Source organism: Triturus cristatus, chromosome 6 (assembly GCF_964204655.1).
Source record: "Triturus cristatus chromosome 6, aTriCri1.1, whole genome shotgun sequence".
Taxonomy (NCBI): domain Eukaryota; kingdom Metazoa; phylum Chordata; class Amphibia; order Caudata; family Salamandridae; genus Triturus; species Triturus cristatus.
Window position 1 is genome coordinate 1,245,716,109 of NC_140589.1, and position 23,955 is coordinate 1,245,740,063.

Below are 23,955 nucleotides of genomic sequence, written 5' to 3' on the forward strand. Positions count from 1 at the left end.
TGGCCCAACAGCAGCACATCAGCAAATGACATTCTCTGCCACATGGACTTGCTGGTCACTGTCTGACCAATGTTGACAAAGACTGTGGCATGGACTCTGATGATTTGCAATGGCAAGGATACCAACTCCCCCAGTGAACTTTGGATTCCACACACCCGGAAAGCCCCTCTTGTCATACCCCCCCACCAACACGTACCCCAACACAAATAAAAACTTACACGATCAAGAGATGATGCCTACATTTTGCATCATTACCTTACATGTGTCTTGTAAAGTCTAACCATGCCTGAGTTCTCATATGACTTCAACCATCCATACCCTGGGGCCTGAGTCTGGCACAGGACACACATGGGTCACAATGTATTAGGCAAGACAGACATGGAGCACCATACACACCCGTGATGGGCCCAACCAGCTGAGGGGGTGGCCGCACAACCGTGCCGAAAGACATATTGAGTACAGCAACAGTCATGCGCAGAGGTCAGGGATCATGTGGAGTGTCCTGGGGGGCACCCAGGTATGTGTAGACAGGTGGCAGAACCATGTCCTGCAAGCTTGAGTCAGGTGGATGCAGAGAATGGTGGCCTGGCCAACGTTGGATGCATGGGGATGGCACATGTCACAATACCCACACAGTCATGGATATCATGCACAATACAGAGTCTAATCCCAGACAAACAGCTTGCATCTTCCTACTCTACACATAGACACATAGCCACTATCAATGAAAACCATGCCAGACATGCCGTATGCACCGTGGCAACATACCAGCATTGACTGAGAAGAGGCACCTTGGAGGCATAAGGACACCTTTATTAGTCATGTATTCCGGAATGCAGAGGCAACTCGGAGTACACATACACAGGTCATGTGGAGTAACATGTGGGTCCAACACTGGCACCCCCCTTCTGCACCATAAATGCTTGCTATCCATGGAACTGGCACACAAGTGTCGGGTAACAGCTAAACACCCCTGCTGCTCACAGAGAGGCTGCCATACACCATTGATCCTCTGATGTGGAAGTCCCACACCATGTCAAGCCAATGCAAACCGTATGTGTCCGAGGGCAGTGTTACACACATTGATGCCATCATCACAATCCACTATCCCATTACAGATGACTGTCAACAAGTCTGACCATCTATTCAGGTGTATCCAGCTACATGTCATGTGTCCCATGGTGATGCGACATGTCTGCAGAGGAACCAAACATCGACAGGGGCAGTGTGCACACATCGTAAACAACTGCCACACCCAATACACCCCTGATGCATCCCTTACCCTAAGGAGACTTCCAAACTTGTCCGTGCGTGTAACGCTGAGTCAGCACACGATGACGTGTCCATGAGGAATAGCAGTGCCACAACAATGCAACCAGCAGACGGCATGCGCAAGTACCTGGGGATGAGAGACACACAAGAAGTCAGCCACAAAAAGCACATCCACTTGCATGTGCATGTACTCGACACATGTAAGGATGACAACATGCTAGGTCACAATTATGACTGTGGAAATACACTCATCACTGGCACCATCACTCGAGTGACACATCCACACACACCTCTGACTCACGTGGCATACATGCAGATGGACACACACATTGCAACACATGCCACACAAGGACCAATGTGTGCACACTCAGACACTGGTACTCACCACTAAGTAAAGAAGTCGCGTATGAGCCGACTCCGGATGTCCTCTTGCGGAACCACATCCTCCACATCACTAGCCCCATTGCCAAGCCCTTCGTCCTCCACGGGTGGATGGTCCTGATCATCTTGATCCAGGATGAGTGGCACAGCTTTCTCAAGTGCCATGTTGTGCAGCATGCAGCAGACCATGAAGATTTTGCAGACCTTCGCTGGGGCATATGGGAGGGTGCCGCCGGTCTTGTGTAGGCACCTGAATCGGCTATTCAGGAGGCCAAATGTCCTCTCTATCACTCGCCTTGTCCGGCCATGGGCGGTGTTGTAGCGGAGCTGGGCCGGTGTGCTGGGGTTGCGGAGAGGTGTGATCAGCCATGGCATGTTGGGATAGCCAGCGTCCCCTACATGGAAACCACATGGACATAAGTAGGACAGGAGAAGCAGTTGGGCTGGAAGTCTACGCAAAATACAGGACAGACAGAGTGTACCCATAAACAACACATGCTCGTTCGTTGCGCAGCTGCGTCATCATTTCAGGCACCCTGCTATGCCTCATGATGTGGGCATCGTGTGCTGATCCTGGAAAACGAGCACAGACATGTGAAATCACCATGTTGGACAGACACACCACAAGGGCATTGATGGAGTGGTAGTGCTTGCGATTCCTGTACGCTACCTCCTGTGCCTGTGGTGGTACCAAAGCCACATGTGTCCCATCTATGGACCCAATGACATGGGGCCTCCCTCCCAGGGCATAGAATCCACGCTTGACACCTGTCAACTGTTCAGGAGTTGGGAAATGGATGAACTCATCCAGGTGAAGCAACATGGCCTCTAAAAAATCATGCAGCACACGGCTGAACATGCTCTGGGACATGCCACCAACATGAGCTATGGTATATTGAAAGGTACCCGTGGCAAGAAAATGTAGGGCTGCCATTACCTTCAGCTTGGGTGTCAGTGCCGTAGGATACCTGTGCAGCGGTTGCAGGTGTGGTGCCAGCCTTGCCGTCAACTCCTCAATCAACGGTTGGGGGAAGCGGTAGCAGCGTATACAGTCATTCTCCCACATGTCAGCCAAGTCCGGAATTGGTCGGGGAAGAGGCGGCGCTCTGCAGTAATTTGGAAGTGACAAGGAAGAGTGAGTGCACTACAACAAAAATGTATATGTACTGAGCACATGTTAAATCTGTCAATACACATATGCTACATACGGAGTCAGGTATGTGCTACATGCCCTGGACACGTATGGCTGCCAGGTGACACTCCTACCAAGACCCAGCTACACACGGAGATTGTGAAACTCCACATCCCATGGCATGGGACTAGCTGTGTCCCAGTGTAAGTGAACAGCCAGACGCAATACAGGAGTGACATACATCAACATATCAGCAGAAGTAGGATGTTGATTGCAGAGACAGGTAGCGGAACACTAGAGCCACAGGTCACATGACATTACACTAGGACAGCCCACACACCTTGCCATGAAGGTGTACATGTCATGACTGACCACACATACATTGAGAGGATGCAGACAGGTCCTTGTTACGCTACTCCGTGTCCCATGCATACATACACCCTTACATCCGATACCACATGTGGCCTGGTGTGCGTAACAGTGTGCCATGGCCATCTACACACAGACACATGTTGGTTGCAGCAACTGCAGATGCATTTGAGGGAACACCAACATCAAGCTAATGGGAACACACCACACATACATGACATAGTCACATCGTGCAACGTGGGTAGTCACATGTCAGGCGTGGTAACCCCTGTAGCGGGCATCAGGGGACACCTGCGTGTTTTGTTGACTGTGCCATGCCAGTGACGCTCATCTCAAGTGTTCTGTACGACATGCACACATGTCAAAGGAGTGAAGGGCATGTCGTAAATAAAATATTACGCTCTCATAATTTTATAATATCAATAAGATCATGCATAAAGCAAGAGGCTGAGTCTGTGGTATCAGGTTCAAAAAGGGCTTTATTCCAATAACTCGAGTCATAGGGAGAATATTACCATCACCACAAGGGATCTGGAAGGGTCTCAAAAGTATTCTCAAAACTTTATTCACAGAGTACAGTATATATACATCTCCATAATGTACGTAAGCGAAAAGAGCAAAAGAGAATGAGATAAGAGCATGTGGGCGTGTAAGAAGGTGTGAAGGTGGGCGTCCTAGTGGGCATTTACTTGATGATAATGAGTATTGTGTCGTAGGTGGGTGGATACCTGGAGGGGGTTGCGTGATCTGCTGGAATTGTACTGGAACTTTGCCTTACTTGTGTTCAACTCGAGCATGACGTGTAACTGACGTGGGGAAGGGTTGCTATGCAACCGGGAAGTCTGGAAGTGAGGCCTTCAGCGAGTGAGGCCTTCGGTGTCAGGACGACCAGCACATCTTGTTTTATCTGATATCTGATGTCTGGAGCGGGGACCGATTTGTGACATAGGTTGCCCATCACCAAGAGCCGATGTGGCATCTATTTCTTCATTTACTTCATTTACTGCAGAGGCCTTACATGGGGGCTATGGGCTTTTTACTGACGTGAGCTTTGCAATCTCATAAACAGAGACAGTAAGGCTAGGCTTTCTCCTTTGCTGATGGGTTATGTTGATCCCTCCTTCTCCAGGGAGGAATGCGGCTCTGTAGGAGTAAGCAGATAACCGTGCTCAGTACTGTCTCGGCACCTCTGACAGGGCCCCTTTGGCTGAGGCCCAAGTGTGCAAGGCCAAGGATACGCAGTTACAGCTGAGGCCTGAAACCTCTTCTCGGGTCTGGCTGAGCCACAAAACACGGGTTTTTATGTGGTGCAGGAAAACATGATGAAAAACGTGTAGGCCTCGATACAGATTTGTCGTTTCTCTCATGGGAGACTGAATGATGGCAGGCCACGTTATAGCATAAGTATCATGATAGATAGGCCATGGAGGGGAAATACACAGGATACATGCATGTGCACATATGCGTTGGGGGGCACATGGGGACACATAGGCCTCATAATTTTCTATTTTCCTCAGTCTGGCACATAGTGCACCATCACACATAACATCTGTACACATCTCATCATACATCTATTGCCTTCACAACTCAGGAGTAATGTGCCACATCACAGCCTTTCACACCTGTGCCCCACACATGTAGTACTGCCCAGACAATGCCTTGATGTCCATCCATGGACAAGTATGTCAGCTCTATTCCTTTCTGTGTGCTGCCTGTCACCACTGTTATGTGTGAAAGGCACCGTACATTCGCTCTGAGGGCGTGTGTACGTTCCCTATCACTATGGGAGTGCTGCCGTAGGCCTACCCATAGTGATAGTGAGCGTACACGCGTGTGTACGGTCCGTATCACTATGGGTACGCATACGCGAGCACACCCATAGTGATAGTGAGCGTACACGCGTGTGTACGGTCCGTATCACAATGGGTACGCGAGCGCACCCATAGTGATAGTGAGCGTACACGCGTGTGTACGGTCCGTATCACAATGGGTACGCATACGCGAGCACACCCATAGTGATAGTGAGCGTACACGCGTGTGTACGGTCCGTATCACTATGGGTACGCATACGCGAGCGCGAGCACACCCATAGTGATAGTGAGCGTACACGCGTGTGTACGGTCCGTATCACTATGGGTTTGCTCGCGTATGCGTACCCATAGTGATAAGGACCGTACACACACCTGTACGGCCCGTTGCTATGCATTTGGGGTGCCCTAGTGCCCCAGAACGCACCATACCTGTGTGTGAATCTACAAATTACATAGGGGACACATGAGGGACAAGTATAAAGCCCTACATGCATGCTGGTTGTCATGGAGACCAAGTTTAAAGTTTGAATTTTTTTCATCAGGTGCCCATCAAAAGTCGGTTTGAAAGAATCTACTTTGTTGCAAAGTGGTTGTGGAGTTGACATCATGCTCAAGAAAAAAAAAGCAAAGCCACTGACTGTGCTAGGTTTAAAGGGATTGGAGGAAACATAGGATGCAAGTGTGAGTGACCAATCACTCTGTACTCCTGTGCATGAAACAGGCCAGCAAGGCAGATATAAGGCAGCCAGGTCCCATGAGAGAGCACTTGCCTGCACATCTTTTGATTCTACAACACTGCTGCTGCTCGTGATTCCCTGGCACCATGTCAAGGTCTGTGGAGAGGGCCCAGCCTTTCACCCTGGAGGAGAATCTGGCATTGCTGGATGTGATCCTCCCACAGTACCCCATGCTGTATGGGCGACCAGGGTTTCAGGTGAGTGCAGAGTCCACTAGCACAGACTGTGTCCCTTTTTTGTGACTGGGACTTCTAGCATTGTGGTCAGGTGTGACACACATGCATTGTACTGTAGAGTGGGTCCCAGGGGGGGAATGCCTGATGTCTCCCAGCAAGAGCATGCTGTGGTGCATGTCTGCCGTCCTCACTTGCATTGTGTTTACTGTGACAATCACTGCATGGTGCATGCCACATTCTGCCTGTCTAATCCTCCTGGGAATGTTGCTTCTACAGTCCTCATGTGATTCTGTGGTCAGCCCTGTGTGACAGGTGACTGTACCCACAGATGTGTGTTAGTTCAGTGTACCTGTGCTGAGAGTGTCCACATGATGTGGGCATACCCTGGACATCGGTGTGTGTGTAAGACCCCTGTCATGTGGGTGGGTGCATATGTGGAGTGTAGCACCCCAGCTGCAAGAGGGATGGATATACCCTGCCCATCTGATGCGAGCAGGGGGCGGTGCTGTGTGTCTGACGTCCAGAGCCAGCCCCACACCTGTGAGCCCCCCCAGTCTAGTGGCACATGTGCAGAGTGAGGTTTGTAGCTGCATTTGGCAATGGCAGGTGTATGTCCTGTGCCTGTGTGTGTCTGTGTACTCTGCTGAGGTAGCGTCAGTGGCCTGTGGCATGTGACTGCTTTGAGGTGCTGCACATAATCCTGGTGTACCTTCTGATGCACAGTGTGAGTCTGGATCATTTATTGTGTCGTACCCCTCATGCCACCTGTGTACTTTCTATGGCACGTGGTGCATTTGCCCTTACACAGAGAAAAAAGTCCCTATGACAAAGGTGCAATGCTTTGGCTGCATACTATGCCTTGTTGAAACCAGAAAAATAGTTCTAATGTGTGTCTCTGTGACATGTGGCAGGTGTATTGATGTAGTCTCACTTTTTCAACCCCACAGGTAGGAGCCTCTGCCAAGGAGCAGATCTGGAGGGACGCCGTCAGTGCCGTGAGGAGGACGGAGGGTCGCAAGCGGCGCCTGGCCCAGGTGAGAAAACGCTGGCAGGATATCCGGTGCTGGACTCGGAGGATCGCACGGGTCCTGCTGGGGGACTCACCTGTGGGCCCTAAGAACCATGGGCATCGCCGTCTGACCCACATCCACAAGCGTGTGCTGGCGGTGGTCTTTCCAGACATGGACAGGCGCTTACGGGAGAAGCAGCAGCAGGAAGGGGGTAGGTACATGTGTGTTTGTTGTGTGTCACCAGCATTTGTAAGTGCGCAGTTGCATGGATACACTGCCAGTGTTTAAATGTGCGGTGCAGGTCCTGTCACCCACAGTATAGCGGTGCTGTCCTTCCTCCCTTCCCCTCCTTGCCATGTGTTCCCTGGTCTGTGTGTAGTCACTCTTTCACAAGGTCATCTGGGCTGGCAGTTTATCCACGTGACCAATGCTTGCAGCATCATGTGTGGGGGTGGTGTGTAACAGGTTTTGGGACCTTGCCTGTGCCCTGTCCAGTTCAGTACTTGTGGGGTCCATGTCAATTGGCACTGATGCTGAGTCCAGACATAGGAGTATGTCTCTGAAGTGTAATGCCTTACAGCAAGCATGTCCTATTTTGTGGCCTGTGACATGATGTGCATGAGTGTGCGATACGCAGAGTGCAGGGATGGTGGCCTGTGTTGCATTCATTACCATTCAGGACCATGGAATATTGTGGCCACTACTGTCCCCTGGGGCATATTTTGCTAGGTATCATGTGTGTCATCACAATATGGACACTCTCAGTGTCTACAGCATAGGATGTGCTCTGTGCCATTGTCCCCTGGCACCATGTAGATTTCCGTAACGTGTTCTACAAGTGTCCACTGTACAGCCTGACCTAATTTTCCTCGTTCATACTCACGGTAGCCAGTGCCTGTGTGTCTTGTTACAATTATCTGATGATGGCCATTTGTAAATGAGATCGTTGTACAGGTGCACATGGGGTATTTTGGGTCCAATATGGGTTTCTGGCAGCCCATGTGTATTTCTCCCAGACTAAGAGATGCAAGTGCTTCCTGTGTCTCATCAAATTGTCGCATGTAGGGGGTGGTTGGTGCGGGCAAGGCCTACATGTCGACACCTGAAATCTCATTGCTCGGTCTGGCCAGTGTGTGATGTTTGTCTGGACATACACTCAAGGTGCAGTGTCCCATTCATGTTGGGCATGTTTTTAAGTATTACCTTTGCAGCATGTGCCTCAAGTTCATGGAGATGGTCCCTGCTCATTCCTAGTTACGGCAACGCTGTGTGGTGCAGATGCAGTGCTGGATTGGCCCCAGAGTTTGGCTCCTCTGTCCAAATCCATATCATGTCATTTGCAAATGTGTCATGCTCTCCATAGTTTCTCAGTGGCATGGTGGGTGAACCAACTGTGTGTTGCAGAGCCTATATATGTACCTTGTATTGTAGATGTTACTCATCTTTCATTTCAGGCTATGCACTGTAACCTATGTAGATTTGACTCATGTGACATATGTATACAGGTGTGTGATTAATTCCTGTTTATTCACCTTGCCCACAGCATCGTCGGGGGACACGGATGGAGACACCGGCACGGACCGTGCGGAGGGACCGGGCACCAGTGCCAGCAGTGACATCTTAGCTGGCACATCGAGTGGAACTGAGGCCGAGGGGAGTGAGCCGGAGGACCTGTCCACTGCCACCACAGAATATGAAGCTGACGGGTCCGAGGCTGAGCTCTCTGAGGGGGCGGAGGCTGCTCCAACAGCTGACAGCAGCACAACATCTCTCCCCGCCCCCTCCATTGCCATCACCGGCCTCCCCCTTGCTCATGTCCCTTCCTGGCGTGCTAGGTCACCACGTGTCTCCTTCCTGCCAGGCACCGCACCCCCTGCCCCTGTCTCCACTGCTGCCGCCAATGCCGAGTCTGTGGACATCCTGCGGCAGTTGCAGGTTGGTCAGGCTGCGATGCTTAATGTCCTCCATGGATTTAACAAACAGGGGTAACCCTATAACCCAAGGAACCTGGGCATCATCATTATAATGTAAACAATGGTTCCCTAGGGAAACTGTTAATTTCAATCGTAATCAATCCGAAAATATATCAAAAAACCCAAGTACAACACAGCATAAATAAACCAATCGAATAGTCAAATAATCAATTTTGATCAATGAATTATAATTTGGAAAACAACAATTTATTCTTGGTTCATTTCCATTGGGTATCAACTTATTCAAATTTAAGCAGTTAAACACAAATCCTACACAAAAATTGAAAAAGGCTGTATCTACAGTTTTTTAGAAAAACGACGCAGTGACAAAGTGAATAAGGTGACTCAGTGCAATAGTGAAAGTGTAAGTATTTACAATATAAACACACGTTTCTTAAATAAAATCGAAATATACAAAAACTATTGTAAAAAGTCCTCAACTTCCTTATGGATATGTAATAAACCTTGTAAGACACATGTCCTATCGTTTTTTAAACAAGGAATTCAAATTGGTAAGGGACTGTGGAACCATCAACGTTTCGACGCTACATCAACCATTCGTTGGAAACAGTCATATCGGGTCTTCTTCAGGACACTGGAGGTGTATAACAGCCTAGGTAGTAGGTAATGGAACAGATGTTCACAGAAATGTCGCAGTTGCCACTCGTTATGAATCAAAAGGAACTGCCAGGATCATGGAGAGTCTTGGTTCAAAAGAGGTTCGTCTAAGTCTAACTGAAAGATTTTATCTTTTTTCTTTATTTTCTGTCTCTCACCCTTCAATTAGCGAGACTTGTTATTGATTACTGGCTTCAAGGTTGAGACTTTTCGTGTATCCCTACAAGAGTAGACACAGCCATCAGGAAACAAATTCAACTGATGTATTTCAATTATTCCTCTCAGTTCAAAAGAAGGTCCGCTCGCTTCCGACAACAAGCCTATGTCCTCCATGGCCACAGCCGAGTGCTCAACAACATGGAGGTATACTTGGAGGGCATTTCAGCATCGCAGGCTGACCAACGCAACTTGCTGCGGTCTATTGACTCGACACTGACTGCAGCAGTGGATCTCCTGTAGCACTTCGTCCCACCCCCTACCCATGCCCCATCCACACTTCCCACTCCCATGCCTGTCCCACGTACACCCAGACATCAGCATGCACACACCCCACCAGACACAGGCACCACACCAGCAGGGAAGGCAAAGCGCACACCTCCTGGCACGCACACAGAGGGTGAAGTAGGCACACCCACTGGGTCGGGAGGAAACGGAAGACACGCAGCCAGAGTGGGAGTCCACATTCCTCACGACCACCACCCTCCAAATCCACTCCCCTCAGCTCTCCTGGCCAAGAGTCGGACACAGGGTCAGTCCTGCCCAGTCTGTCCATCAGCCCCAGTGTGGCACCACCCCGCAAGCGGTGGAGGCAGGACACCGGCAGGGGAGTTGAGTCCCCCCCCCTGTCCACACCGCCTCCAGTAGCGCTGCGACCCATCCCTCCAACCCCCCCCCCCTCCTTGGGGCCTGTGGTTCCTTCGGGTGCAGGGGAGACGCTGGGCGACCTGGCAGTAGTGTGCAGCGCCGTGCTCGAATACACCTTTGGCGCTGCCCCACCCCCTGTGTTGGAGTCGTCCGCCCCTGCACCCACAACACCTCCCCTTGCCCCTCCTGTCCCTGCGGTGCCTGGTCCTTCCCCCCAACATGATGCCCCCCCCTGTGGAAGACAAATGAGTCTGACTGTGCAGGCAAGCTAGGGGACACACGTACCACTGTGTCCCACATCCGGATTTGAGTCATGGACTGCCCTATGGGCCTTGTATATATTGACATTTATGATGATTATTACTTACATCCTGCTGAATAAAGCAATTTGTTTTTTCCTTGGAACACTACTGTTTATCTGGTATTGCTGTTGGTGGACCAGCTCCATGATTTTGGGTGGTGATAATGTGTTGGGTGTGTGGGAAATGTAGTCTTGTGCTGGTCATAGGGTGGACCCTGGTATCTGTGTGCCATCACAAGCTGTTGGCTAAATTACTTTGTTCATGTAAGCAGTTACTGCATGGTGACATCATCCCAAGGTGTGTTCCTTCCTCTGTGTAACCTGACATCTTCCCTGCAGGGTGTTTCCACTATGTGGTGCTGCGCTGTATCTACATCAGCTGGGTGTGTGACGGACTCCTTCAACTTTGCACATGCATGCTGAGCGATGTCTCCACCTGCATCATTCGTGGCATCCTTGGTGGTCACTGTACTTGTGTATGTAGACTGTTGACATGACTTCATGTGGACATGTTCTCTTTTAGGCGCTATGCATGTGTGTACTCCCAGCCTCGCACACATGTGGTACATGTACTGCAGGGTCTTTGTGCACCTGACTGACATTTGTGGGCATTGTATCTGTGGCTACTCCACCCTTTGCGTTCCATGGGCACTGCTGGGAGGACTCTGCACCCACCCCTCCTGCGTCTGGGCACTGCTGGGAGGACTCTGCACCCACCCCTCCTGCGTCTGGGCACTGCTGGGAGGACTCAGCACCCACCCCTCCTGTGTCTGGGCACTGCTGGGAGTGATAGGCACCCACCCCTCCTGCGTCTGGGCACTGCTGGGAGGACTCTGCACCCACCTCTCCAATTTCACAATATGTACGCTCATGACATTCACGGATGTGGGTACGCTGGGAGGACTCTGCACCCACCCCTCCTGCATCTGGGCACTGCTGGCAGGACTCTACACCCACCTCTCCTGCGTCTGGGCACTGCTGGGAGGACTCTGCACCCACCCCTCCTGTGTCTGGGCACTGCTGGGAGTGATAGGCACCCACCCCTCCTGTGTCTGGGCACTGCTGGGAGTGATAGGCACCCACCCCTCCTGTGTCTGGGCACTGCTGGGAGGACTCTACACCCACCCCTCCTGCGTCTGGGCACTGCTGGGAGGACTCTGCACCCACCCCTCCTGTGTCTGGGCACTGCTGGGAGTGATAGGCACCCACCCCTCCTGTGTCTGGGCACTGCTGGGAGGACTCTACACCCACCCCTCCTGTGTCTGGGCACTGCTGGGAGGACTCTACACCCACCCCTCCTGCGTCTGGGCACTGCTGGGAGTGATAGGCACCCACCCCTCCTGTGTCTGGGCACTGCTGGGAGGACTCTACACCCACCCCTCCTGCGTCTGGGCATGTACGCTCCATACATACACTGTTGGGGTGGGGGTACGCTCCATACATACGTGGGTGTGAGTACGGTCCGTACATACACTGTTGGGGTGGGGGTACGCTCCATACATATGCGAGTGTGGGTACGGTCCGTACATACACTGGTGTACATACACGGGTGGGGGTACGGTCCGTACATACACTGTTGGGGTGGGGGTACGCTCCATACATACGCGGGTGTGGGTACGTTCCGTACATACACTGTTGGGGTGGGGGTACGCTCCATACATACGCGGGTGTGGGTACGGTCCGTACATACACTGGTGTACATACACGGGTGGGGGTACGGTCCGTACATACACTGGTGTACATACACGGGTGTGGGTACGTTCCGTACATACACTGTTGGGGTGGGGGTACGCTCCATACATACGCGGGTGTGGGTACGGTCCGTACATACACTGGTGTACATACACGGGTGGGGGTACGGTCCGTACATACACTGTTGGGGTGGGGGTACGCTCCATACATACGTGGGTGGGGGTACGCTCCATACATACGTGGGTGGGGGTACGCTCCATACATACGCGGGTGTGGGTATGGTCCGTACATACACTGTTGGGGTGGGGGTACGCTCCATACATACGCAGGTGGGGGTACGGTCCATACATACACTGTTGGGGTGGGGTATGCTCCATATATACGCGGGTGGGGGTACGGTCCATACATACACTGTTGGGGTGGGGGTACGCTCCATACATACGCGGGTGGGGGTACGCTCCATACATACGCGGGTGGGGGTACGGTCCGTACATACACTGTTGGGGTGGGGGTACGCTCCATACATACGCGGGTGAGGGTACGGTCCGTACGTACCCGTGCCCACGCTGTGGAATGCATGTGCGGTCCGTACCCAGGCCTTTGGCACATGGGTACGGGCCGTACCGCCATTGTTGGGGTGACGTGGGTGTGGGCGTGGTATGACTCGTACCCACGCTCTTAAGGCGTGGGTACGGTACGTACCTGTATTGTTGTGTTGCCGGTTCACGTCGTCTCCCACTTCCGTTGTGGCGGACGCTGGCGTTGCTGGACACGCCCCCACCCCCTCGAAGTGACCAGGGCCTGGCGGTCAGGTATGTCCAGGGCATGTGTGCTGTGTGACTTGGGTGGGGGTTTTGTGTCCTGCCCCTGCCCCCCTCCCTTTGCCCCTGGGTGTTGTTCTGACCTTCTGCGGCGTCTGCGTCGGTACCTGTAGAGGAGGTCGACTGCTATGAGGGCCGGGATGACACGTAGGTTCGGGTCCATGTCTGTCCGTCGCGTACAGGTGCTCCTTGTGCGCGTCGTCCTGATTTCCCGGCAGTTTTTGCCTGCCGGAAAATATTCTCCGTGCGGGATGACGTCGGTGCGAATCGTACTTCCTGGTTCGTGGAACGCAGGCTGCATACGTCCCGACGTCACGTCGGCGCTTTTCCGGATGTCATTTGTATGTTTATTTTCCTCGGTTAGTGTTTTGTACGAATCGTACGGAAATAGTGTTTCCGTGCGAATCGTACTTGCATGTTTGTAAAGTTTTACAACCGGGTACGAGTCGGACGGAGAAAAGCCTCCCTCCGACGGTTCGTACCCGGTTTCTCCAGGATCCTAATCGGCACCAAAGTGTGATTCTAGACAAACAACACTATCCCTAGCAGATTACCAAAACTCATTCACTACAGTGGAAGTGGTAAGGGAACTGCACACAATCTACATATTTCACGACTGCACTTTAGTGTCAATGCCTGACTCATTTAATCAACGCATAAGCAATGACTAGCTTCTAGTGCTACTAAAACTTGACAACATGACAGGTTTTAAAATAGTTATCTGTCAGCAAATACACAATGTTACCAAATGCTTCTCTCACAGTGGTTCCCAAATGCACACACACTCACAGTGTGATTTTAGACAACAACCACTATACCCAGGAGTTTACCAAAAATCATTCACTACTGTGGAAGTGGTAAGAGAACTGCACACAATCTTCATATTTCAGGACTGCACTTTTGTGTCAAAGCCTGACTCATTTAATCAAAGCATAAGCAAAGATTGACTTCTAATGCTACTAAAACTTGACAACATGACCGGTTTTAAAACAGTTATCTGACAGCAAATACACAATGTTACCAAATGCTTCTCTCACAATCCTTACCCAAATGCACACAGACTCAAAGTGTGATTTTAGACAAGCAACACTATCCTAGGAGTTTACCAAAACTCATTCACTAGTCTGGAAGAGTTAATGGTACTGCACACAATCTACATATTTAAGTACAGCACATCAGTGTCAAAGCATGACTCATTTAATCAACGCATAAGCAAAGACTGGATTCTAATGCTACTAAAACTTCACAACATGACAGGTTTTAAAACAGTTATCTGTCAGCAAATACATGATGTTACCAAATGCTTCTCTCACATTGATCCCAAATACACACTAACTCACAGTGTGATTCTAGACAAGCACCACTATCCCTAGGAGTTTACCAAAACTCATTCACTACAGTGCAAGTGGTAAGGGAACTGCACACAATCTACATATTTCACGACTGCAATTTACTGTCAATGCCTGACTCATTTAATGAAAGCATAAGCCATAACTGTCTTCTAATGCTACTAAAACTTGACAACATGACATGTTTTAAAACAGTTATCTGTCAGCAAATAAACGATGTTACCAAACGCTTCTCTCACAGTGGTTCCCAAATGCACACAGACTCACAGTGTGATTCTAGACAAACAACACTATCCCTAGCAGATTACCAAAACTCATTCACTACAGTGAAAGTGGTAAGGGAACTGCACACAATCTATATATTTCACGGCTGCACTTTACTGTCAATGCCTGACTCATTTAATCAACGCATAAGCAAAGACTGGCTTCTAATGCTACTAAAACTTGACAACATGACAGGTTTTAAATTAGTTATCTGTCAGCAAATACACAATGTTACCAAATGCTTCTCGCACAGTGGTTCCCAAATGCACACAGAATCACAGTGTGATTCTAGACAACAACCACTATACCTAGGAGTTTACCAAAAATCATTCACTACTGTGGAAGTGATAAGGGACTGCACTTTTGTGTCAAAGCCTGACTCATTTAATCAAAGCATAAGCAAAGACTGGCTTCTAATGCTACTGAAACTTGACAACATGACCGGTTTTAAAACAGTTATCTGTCAGCAAATACACGATGTTACCAAATGCTTCTCTCACAATCCTTACCCAAATGCACACAGACTCACAGTGTGATTTTAGACAATCAACACTATCCTATGAGTTTACCAATGCTCATTCACTAGTCTAGAAGAGTTAATGGTACTGAACACAACCAACATATTTAAGTACAGCACATCAGTGTCAAAGCATGACTCATTTAATCAACGCATAAGCAAAGACTGGATTTTAATGCTACTAAAACTTCACAACATGACAGGTTTAAAAAGTTATCTCTCAGCAAATACACGATGTTACCAAACGCTTCTCTCACAGTGGTTCCCAAATGCAAACAGACTCACAGTGTGATTCTAGGCAAGCACCACTATCCCTAGGAGTTTACCAAAACTCATTCACTACAGTGCAAGTGGTAAGGGAACTGCACACAATCTACATATTTCAGGACTGCACTTTTCTGTCAAAGCCTGACTCATTTAATCAAATCATAAGCCATATCTGTCATCTAATGCAACTAAAACTTCACAACATGACAAGTTAAAACAGTTATCTGTCAGCAAATAAACGATGTTACCAAACGCTTCTCTCACAGTGGTTCCCAAATGCACACAGACTCACTGTGTGATTCTAGACAAACAACACTATATTTTGCACTATAACAAAACACATTTCTTCATCTAGAAGTAGTACTACATTTTAGTATAGAAACATAACAACTCATTTCCCAAATTCATAAACAATGACTGGTTTCTAATTCTACCAAAATATAAAAACAGCACAGTTATCTGTCTACAAACACATGAAAAACACAAATGCTTATCACAGAATGATTTCTACATGCACACACATTGTAGAGAAAAAAAGTACTCCCTACACTTTAGCAGGAGAAATACATTAGTCTGATTAAAATCAAAATAGTCTACATACATCCCCTCACAATTAAATAACTCATCTTTCAAGTTCTTTTGTAGATTAAGAAGTATATCAATCACTCACCATATTTTCTTTTACAGAATCTCTGCACTGTTCACCTCTCAGCAAAAACAAAGAATGGAAAAGTTCCCCTTTCATTTTCCACACATATACATGTAAACATCAAATCACAATCCTTCACACATAAACTCAAAAGCAAACACACATTTCTATTGGTTAAACATTTCAACCCTTTCCAACTGAAATACATTTCAACCCTTCCCCCAATCTGCCTTCTGCCTGTTACCATAGAAACAGGTCATAGAACACTGCACTGAGCTCACAGGTCACAAGTTCAGCACACAATATTACTAAACAAGAAAGGAAGTGTGCTTGACTTTTCAACATATCAGCTTATCATATATAATGTTCCTTACAATCTGTTTTTGTTAACCAATAAGAATCATACCTTTAAAAAACAGAATTATACACCCTACCTTTCAGTGTAGAAAGTAGTCATACAACCAAAGATTTCTTGTCTTTTTAAAAAAAACATTGCCATGGATCCGCAAACCCACCGCAAGAGGATCCGTGCATCCAATGCGATAGGATGCGCGCACCGTGCACGCATTTCCCGGTTTAAAAAAAAAAAAAGACGGGCCCCAGGGGGTCCTTCTGGGACCCCCTAAGCACCTCTAGAGGGTCAGAGTATTTCCACTCTGCCCCCTTTATATGTTTTACACACTTATTCCCCTTGATTGTTCATCCTCGCTTCTACTGAGGCAGAAAATGGCCGCCAACAGTTCCTGGTTTCGAATGTAGAGAGACACTCGACAGCCAATTAGCATTCAGCATTCAGCATTCGGGAGGGTGCGCGCTTCGTTCGGGGAGGGTGCGCTTACGGTGCGTGTACGGTCCGCGGATCCTCCGTGGCCATAGATATCACTAACTTTTTTACCTTAATTTTCTGAGGAACTACTGAACAGATTCACACCATTTATGCAAAAGGCATGAGTCTGAACTGAGGACTACCTCTTTGCCAAATTTGGTGTCATTCCGTTCAGCAGTTCGGGCTGTAGCTGCGACAACAGATCCTATGGGAAATTGCATGGGGAAAACGCGTTTTGGGACCCCCTTTTTTCTTGCCCTCGCTTGACGAATCACCACAAAACTTTCAGGGTAGGAGCGGAGCGGAGCTGGCCAAAAATTTCATGAAGATTCGTCAATCGGCACCAGACTTATTGGGAATAGAATGTTGCAGATTTCCTATGGAAAATAGGTCCTAACTATAACTATCTACTGGCGACCGCCAGTAGATAATACATACATATATAAACATATATATAATCTGCATATCTATATAAATACAAATATAAATGCATGCATACATATACATATATGCATGTTATGTACATGACATTTTGAAAAACACTAATAAAAGCAAAGCTAAAAAGCCACCTAATTACAAACAGAATTGCTTTAACTTAAACGAGGGCGAGACCTATTGAATTTTCAATGCTTGTTTACTTTGGTTCCATCAAGAAGGCATTCAGATGTGACACATTTGCCATAAATTCTGAATGGTAGCACTCTAGTTCCTCATTAGATCACTGTAGTAAAGCTACTGCTCACCAGGGAAGTCTGCTGCTGGTATTCAAAGTGCATGTTTCAGTCTGCATGTCAGAACTTTTTAATAAAATAGAAGAGGATTTGAGAAGTCAAAATGTGGCCTAATTTTTCTTTCTGCAGCACTAATCATAATTTCTATGGCAAAATGAACCCCCTCATTTTGTTCCTTTGCAAATTAAATGTTTTAAGTGTTACCACTTTATTCCAATCAAGATGGCTTCAGGTGTGCCATACTTTTGTCATAAGTAATACTGTTAGCGCTCTAGTTGTTCTTTAAAACACTCTGGGATTTCTGTCATTGGGCTATACTTGGGCTACATCTCGGTGAAATTTGTGCTACATTTGGGTGCCGATCACGATCCTGTAAAAACCGGGTACGAACCGTCGGACGGAGCATATTCTCCGTCCGACGCGTACCCGGTCGTCAAAATGTACAAACATGGAATTACGATTCGCACGGGAACACCATTTCCGTAGGAATCGTAAAAAAGCCCGACCAAACAAAATAAACCTACAAATGCGATCCGGGAAAGCGCCGACCTGACGTCGGGACGCTCGCAGCCTGCCATTCACGAACCAGGAATTACGATTCGCACCGACGTCATCCTGCACGGTGAATATTTTCCGGCAGCCAAAAACTGCCGGGAAATCAGGACGACGCGAACAAGGACCACCAGTACGCGACGGACAGACAGGACGACGCGAACAAGGAGGACCAGTACGCGACAGGACGACACGAACAAGGAGTACCAGTACGCGACGGACAGACAGGACGACGCGAACAAGGAGGACCAGTACGCGACGGACAGACATGGACCCGAACCTACGAGTCATCCCGGCCCTCATAGCAGTCGACCTCCTCCACAGGTTCGGACGCAGACGCCGCAGAAGGTCAGAACAACTAAGGGAGGGGGGAAAGTGGGGTGGGGGGGGTGGCAGGACCAGGGCAGGCCACAAACCCCCACCAAAGTCACACAGCACACATGCCCTGGACATACCTGACTCCCAGGCCCTGGTCACTACGAGGGGGTGGGGGCGTGTCCAGATAAGCCAGCGACCGCCACAACGGAAGTCCGTCACGACGCGAACAGGCAACACAACCAGACAGGTACGTCCCATACCCACGCCTGAAGAGCGTGGGTACGAGTCGAACCACGCCCACACCCACGTCACCCCAACAATGGCGGGACGGCTCATACCCATGTGGCAAAGGCCTGGGTACGGCCCGCACAAGCATCACATAGCGTGGGGACGGATATGTACGGACCCTACCCCCACCCCGTATGCATGGAGCGTACCCCCCACCCCAACAGTGTAAGTACGACACGTACCCCCACCCCGTATGCATGGAACGTACCCCCCACCCCAACAGTGTAAGTACGACACGTACCCACACCCGCGTACGTATGGAGCGTACCCCCACCCCAACAGCGTAAGTACGACCCGTACCCACACCCGCGTACGTATGGAGCGTACCCCCACCCCAACAGTGTAAGTACGACTCGTACCCCCACCCGCGTACGTATGGAGCGTACCCCCACCCCAACAGTGTAAGTACGACTCGAACCCCCACCCACGTACGTATGGAGCGTACCCCCACCCCAACAGTGTAAGTACGACTCGTACCCCCACCCGCGTACGTATGGAGCGTAGCCCCACCCCAACAGTGTAAGTACGACTCGTACCCCCACCCACGTACATATGGAGCGTACCCCCACCCCAACAGTGTAAGTACGACTCGTACCCCCACCCGCGTACGTATGGAGCGTACCCCCACCCCAACAGTGTAAGTACGACTCATACCCCCACCCGCGTACGTATGGAGCGTAGCCCCACCCCAACAGTGTAAGTACGACCCGTACCCACACCCGCGTACATATGGAGCGTACCCCCACCCCAACAGTGTAAGTACGACTCGTACCCCCACCCGCGTACGTATGGAGCGTACCCCCACCCCAACAGTGTAAGTACGACTCGTACCCCCACCCGCGTACGTATGGAGCGTACCCCCACCCCAACAGTGTAAGTATGACCCGTACCCACCCGCGTACGTATGGAGCGTACCCCCACCCCAACAGTGTAAGTACGACTCGTACCCTCACCTCGAATGCATGGAGCGTAGCCCCACCCCAACAGTGTAAGTACGACACGTACCCCCACCTTGAATGCATGGAGCGTACCCACATCCGTGAATGTCATGAGCGTACATATTGTGAAATTGGAGAGGTGGGTGCAGAGTCCTCCCAGCAGTGCCCTGTGACAGGAGGGGTGTGTGCAGAGTCCTCCCAGCAGTGCCCTGAGACAGGAGGGGTGTGTGCAGAGTCCTCCCAGCAGTGCCCAGACACAGGAGGGGTGTGTGCAGAGTCCTCCCAGCAGTGCCCAGACACAGGAGGGGTGGGTGCAGAGTCCTCCCAGCAGTGCCCAGACACAGGAGGGGTGTGTGCAGAGTCCTCCCAGCAGTGCCCAGACACAGGAGGGGTGTGTGCAGAGTCCTCCCAGCAGTGCCCTGAGACAGGAGGGGTGTGTGCAGAGTCCTCCCAGCAGTGGCCTGAGACAGGATGGGTGTGTGCAGAGTCCTCCCAGCAGTGCCCAGACACAGGAGGGGTGTGTGCAGAGTCCACCCAGCAGTGCCCTGACACAGGAGGGGTGGGGGCCTATCACTCCCAGCAGTGCCCTGAGACAGGAGGGGTGGGGGCCTATCACTCCCAGCAGTGCCCTGAGACAGGAGGGGTGTGTGCAGAGTCCTCCCAGCAGTTCCCAGACACAGGAGGGGTGTGTGCAGAGTCCTCCCAGCAGTGCCCAGACACAGGAGGGGTGTGTGCAGAGTCCTCCCAGCAGTGCCCAGACACAGGAGGGGTGTGTGCAGAGTCCACCCAGCAGTGCCCTGAGACAGGAGGGGTGGGGGCCTATCACTCCCAGCAGTGCCCTGAGACAGGAGGGGTGGGGGCCTATCACTCCCAGCAGTGCCCAGACACAGGAGGGGTGTGTGCAGAGTCCTCCCAGCAGTGCCCAGACACAGGAGGGGTGTGTGCAGAGTCCTCCCAGCAGTGCCCAGACACAGGAGGGGTGGGGGCCTATCACTCCCAGCAGTGCCCTGAGACAGGAGGGGTGGGGGCCCATCACTCCCAGCAGTGCCCATGGAACGCAAAGGGTGGAGTAGTCACAGATACCATGCCCACAAATGTCAGTCAGGTGCACAAAGACCCTGCAGTACATGTACCACATGTGTTCGAGGCTGGGAGTATACGCATGCATAGCGCAGAAAAGAAAACATGTACACATGAAGTCATGTCAATAGGCCACATACACAAGTACAATGACTACCAAGGATGCCACGAATGACGCAGGTGGAGACATCGCTCAGCATGCATGTGCAAAGGTGAAGGACTACGTCACACACCCAGCTAATGGACACACAGCTCTGTGCCAAAGTCAGGGGACACCCTGCAGGGAAGAAGTCAGGGTACACAGAGGAAGGAATACACCTTGGGACAATTGCAACATGCAGCAACTGCTGACATGAATGGAGAAAGGTAGCTAACACCGTGTGATGGCACACAGATCCCAGGGTCCCCCCTATGAGCAGCACACTACTACATTTCCCACACACCCAACACATGACCAACACCCACAACCATGTAGCAGCCCCACCAACAGCAAGGCCAGCTATGCAGGAGTGTTCCAAGGGCAAAAATAAATAGCTTTATTCAGCATGAGAAAAAAACTAGTATGACGTGAGTCCAATTTTAACAAAGGCCATAGGGCAGTCCAGGAGTCCCAGCTGGATGGGGGACACAGTGGGATGCGTGTCCCCTAGCTTGCCTGCACAGTTCCAATCCGTTGTCTTCCACAGGGGTCAGGGCATCAAGTGGGGGGGAATGAACAGGCACCGCAGGGACAGGAGTGCGAAAGGTAGGCGACGTGGGTGCAGGGATGGAGGACTCCACCACAGGGGGTGGGGCAGGACCAAAGGTGGATTCTAGGAGCGCGCTGCACACCTCGGCAAGGTCCTCCAGGGACTCCCCTGCACCCGAAGGAACCACAGGCCCCAAATAGGGGGGGGGTCAGAGGGATGGGTCACAGCGCCACTGTGGGAGGGTGTGGACAGGGGGGGGGAATCAAGCACCCTGACCGGGGACCTCCGTGACCGCTTGCGGGGTGGTGTCACTGTGGGGCTCAGGGGCAGAGTGGCCATGAAGGAGTCTTTGGGGGAGATGTGGGCAGGAGAGCTGAGGGGAGGGGATTTGGAGGGAGTGGATTGGGTGGAATGCGGACTCCCACTCTGGCTGCGTGTCACACGTTTGCCCCCCGACCCAGTGGGTGTGCCTACTGCACCCAGTGTGTGCGTGTCAGGAGGTGTGCGGCGGACCTTCCCTGCTGGTGTGGTGCCTGTGTCTGTTGTGGTGGGTGCATGCTTACGTCTGGGTGTATGTTGGACAGGCATGGGAGTGGGAAGTGTGGAAGGAGCAGGGGTAGGGGGTGGGACGTAGCGCTGCAGGAGACCCACTGCTGCAGTCAGTGTGGAGTCTATGGACCTCAGCAAGTTGCGTTGGTCAGCCTGCGATGAATGAATGCCCTCCAAGTATGCCTCCATGTTGTTGAGGACCTGGCTGTGGCCATGGAGGACATTAAGGATCACAGTCTGACCAATCTGCAACTGCCGCTGGATGTCCACAGACTCAGCATTGGCGGCAGCAGTGGAGACAGGGGCAGGGGGTGCGGTGCCTGGCAGGAAGGAGACATGTGGTGACCGGGCACGTTGGGAAGGGACACGAGCACGTGGGAGGCGGCTGATGGCAATGGAGGGGGCGGTGCCAGATGTAGGGCTGCTGTCAGATGGTGGTGCAGCCACCGCCCACTCGGAGTGATCATCCTCGGACCCGTCCGCTTCATAGTTTGTTGTGCCAGTCGACAGGTCCCCGGGGTCACTCTCCACCGCCTCTGTCCCACTCGAAGTGCCAGCCCCGATGTCACCGCTGGCACTGGTGCTCGGTCCCTCCGTGCCGTCTGTGTCCATGTCTCCCACCATGTCCCCCGACGATGCTGTGGGCAGGGTGAAGAGACAGAAAGTAATCATACACCTGTATACATATGTCACATGAGTACAATCTACGTAGGTTACAGTGCATAGCCTGAAACAAAGGATGAGTTACAACTACAAAACAAGGTACATACGTAGGCCCTGCAAGACACAGTTGTGTGACCCACCATGCCATGGAAAAACTATGGAGAGCATGACACAATAGCAAATGAGATGACATGGCAATCTGACTGAGGAGCAAGGCCCTGGGGACAATACAGCACTGCATCTGCACCACACAGCGTGGCAGGAAATTAGGATGAGCTGGGACCAAATCCAGGAACTAGAGGCACATGCAGCATAGGTAATACTGATAACATGCCCACCCTGACTGGCACGCTGCACCTTGAGTGTATGTTCAGACAAACATCACACACTGGCCAGTCCGAGCAAGGAGATGACAGGTCTTGACATGTAGGCCATGGCCGCCCCACCCACCCCCTACATGAGACACATCTGTGGAGACACAGGAAGCACTTACATCTCTTAGTCTGGGTGAAATACACATGGGATGCAATAATTCAAGATTGCACACCAAATACCCAAGGTGCGCATGTCCAAAGAATCATGTACAAATGGGCATCATCAGATGATTGCTACTAGACACACAGGCAATGGCCACCGTGAGTATGTACTTGGAAAATCATGTCAGGCTGGACAGTGGACACTTGTAATACATCTCACATCAATAAACATGGTGCCAGGGGACAATGGCACAGAGCACAACCTATGCTGTAGACACAGACATTGTCGGCATTCTCGGATTACACACATGATACCTAGGAAAAGATGCCCCTGGGGACAGTAGTGGCCACACAACTCCATGCTCCTGAATGGAAATGACTGCAACACACGCTAACATCCCAGCACTATGCGTAACGCACACTCATGCACATCATGTGACAGGCCACCACATGGGACATGCCTGCTGGAAGGCCTCGCACTCAAGAGATTAACTCCCATGTCTGAAATCAGCATTAGTGCCAACTGACATGGAACCCACAAGTCCAGAACTGGACAGGGCACAGGCAAGGTCACTAAACCTCTTACACACCACCCCCACACATGATGCTGCAGGCATTGTACACTTGGAGAAGGTGTCAGGC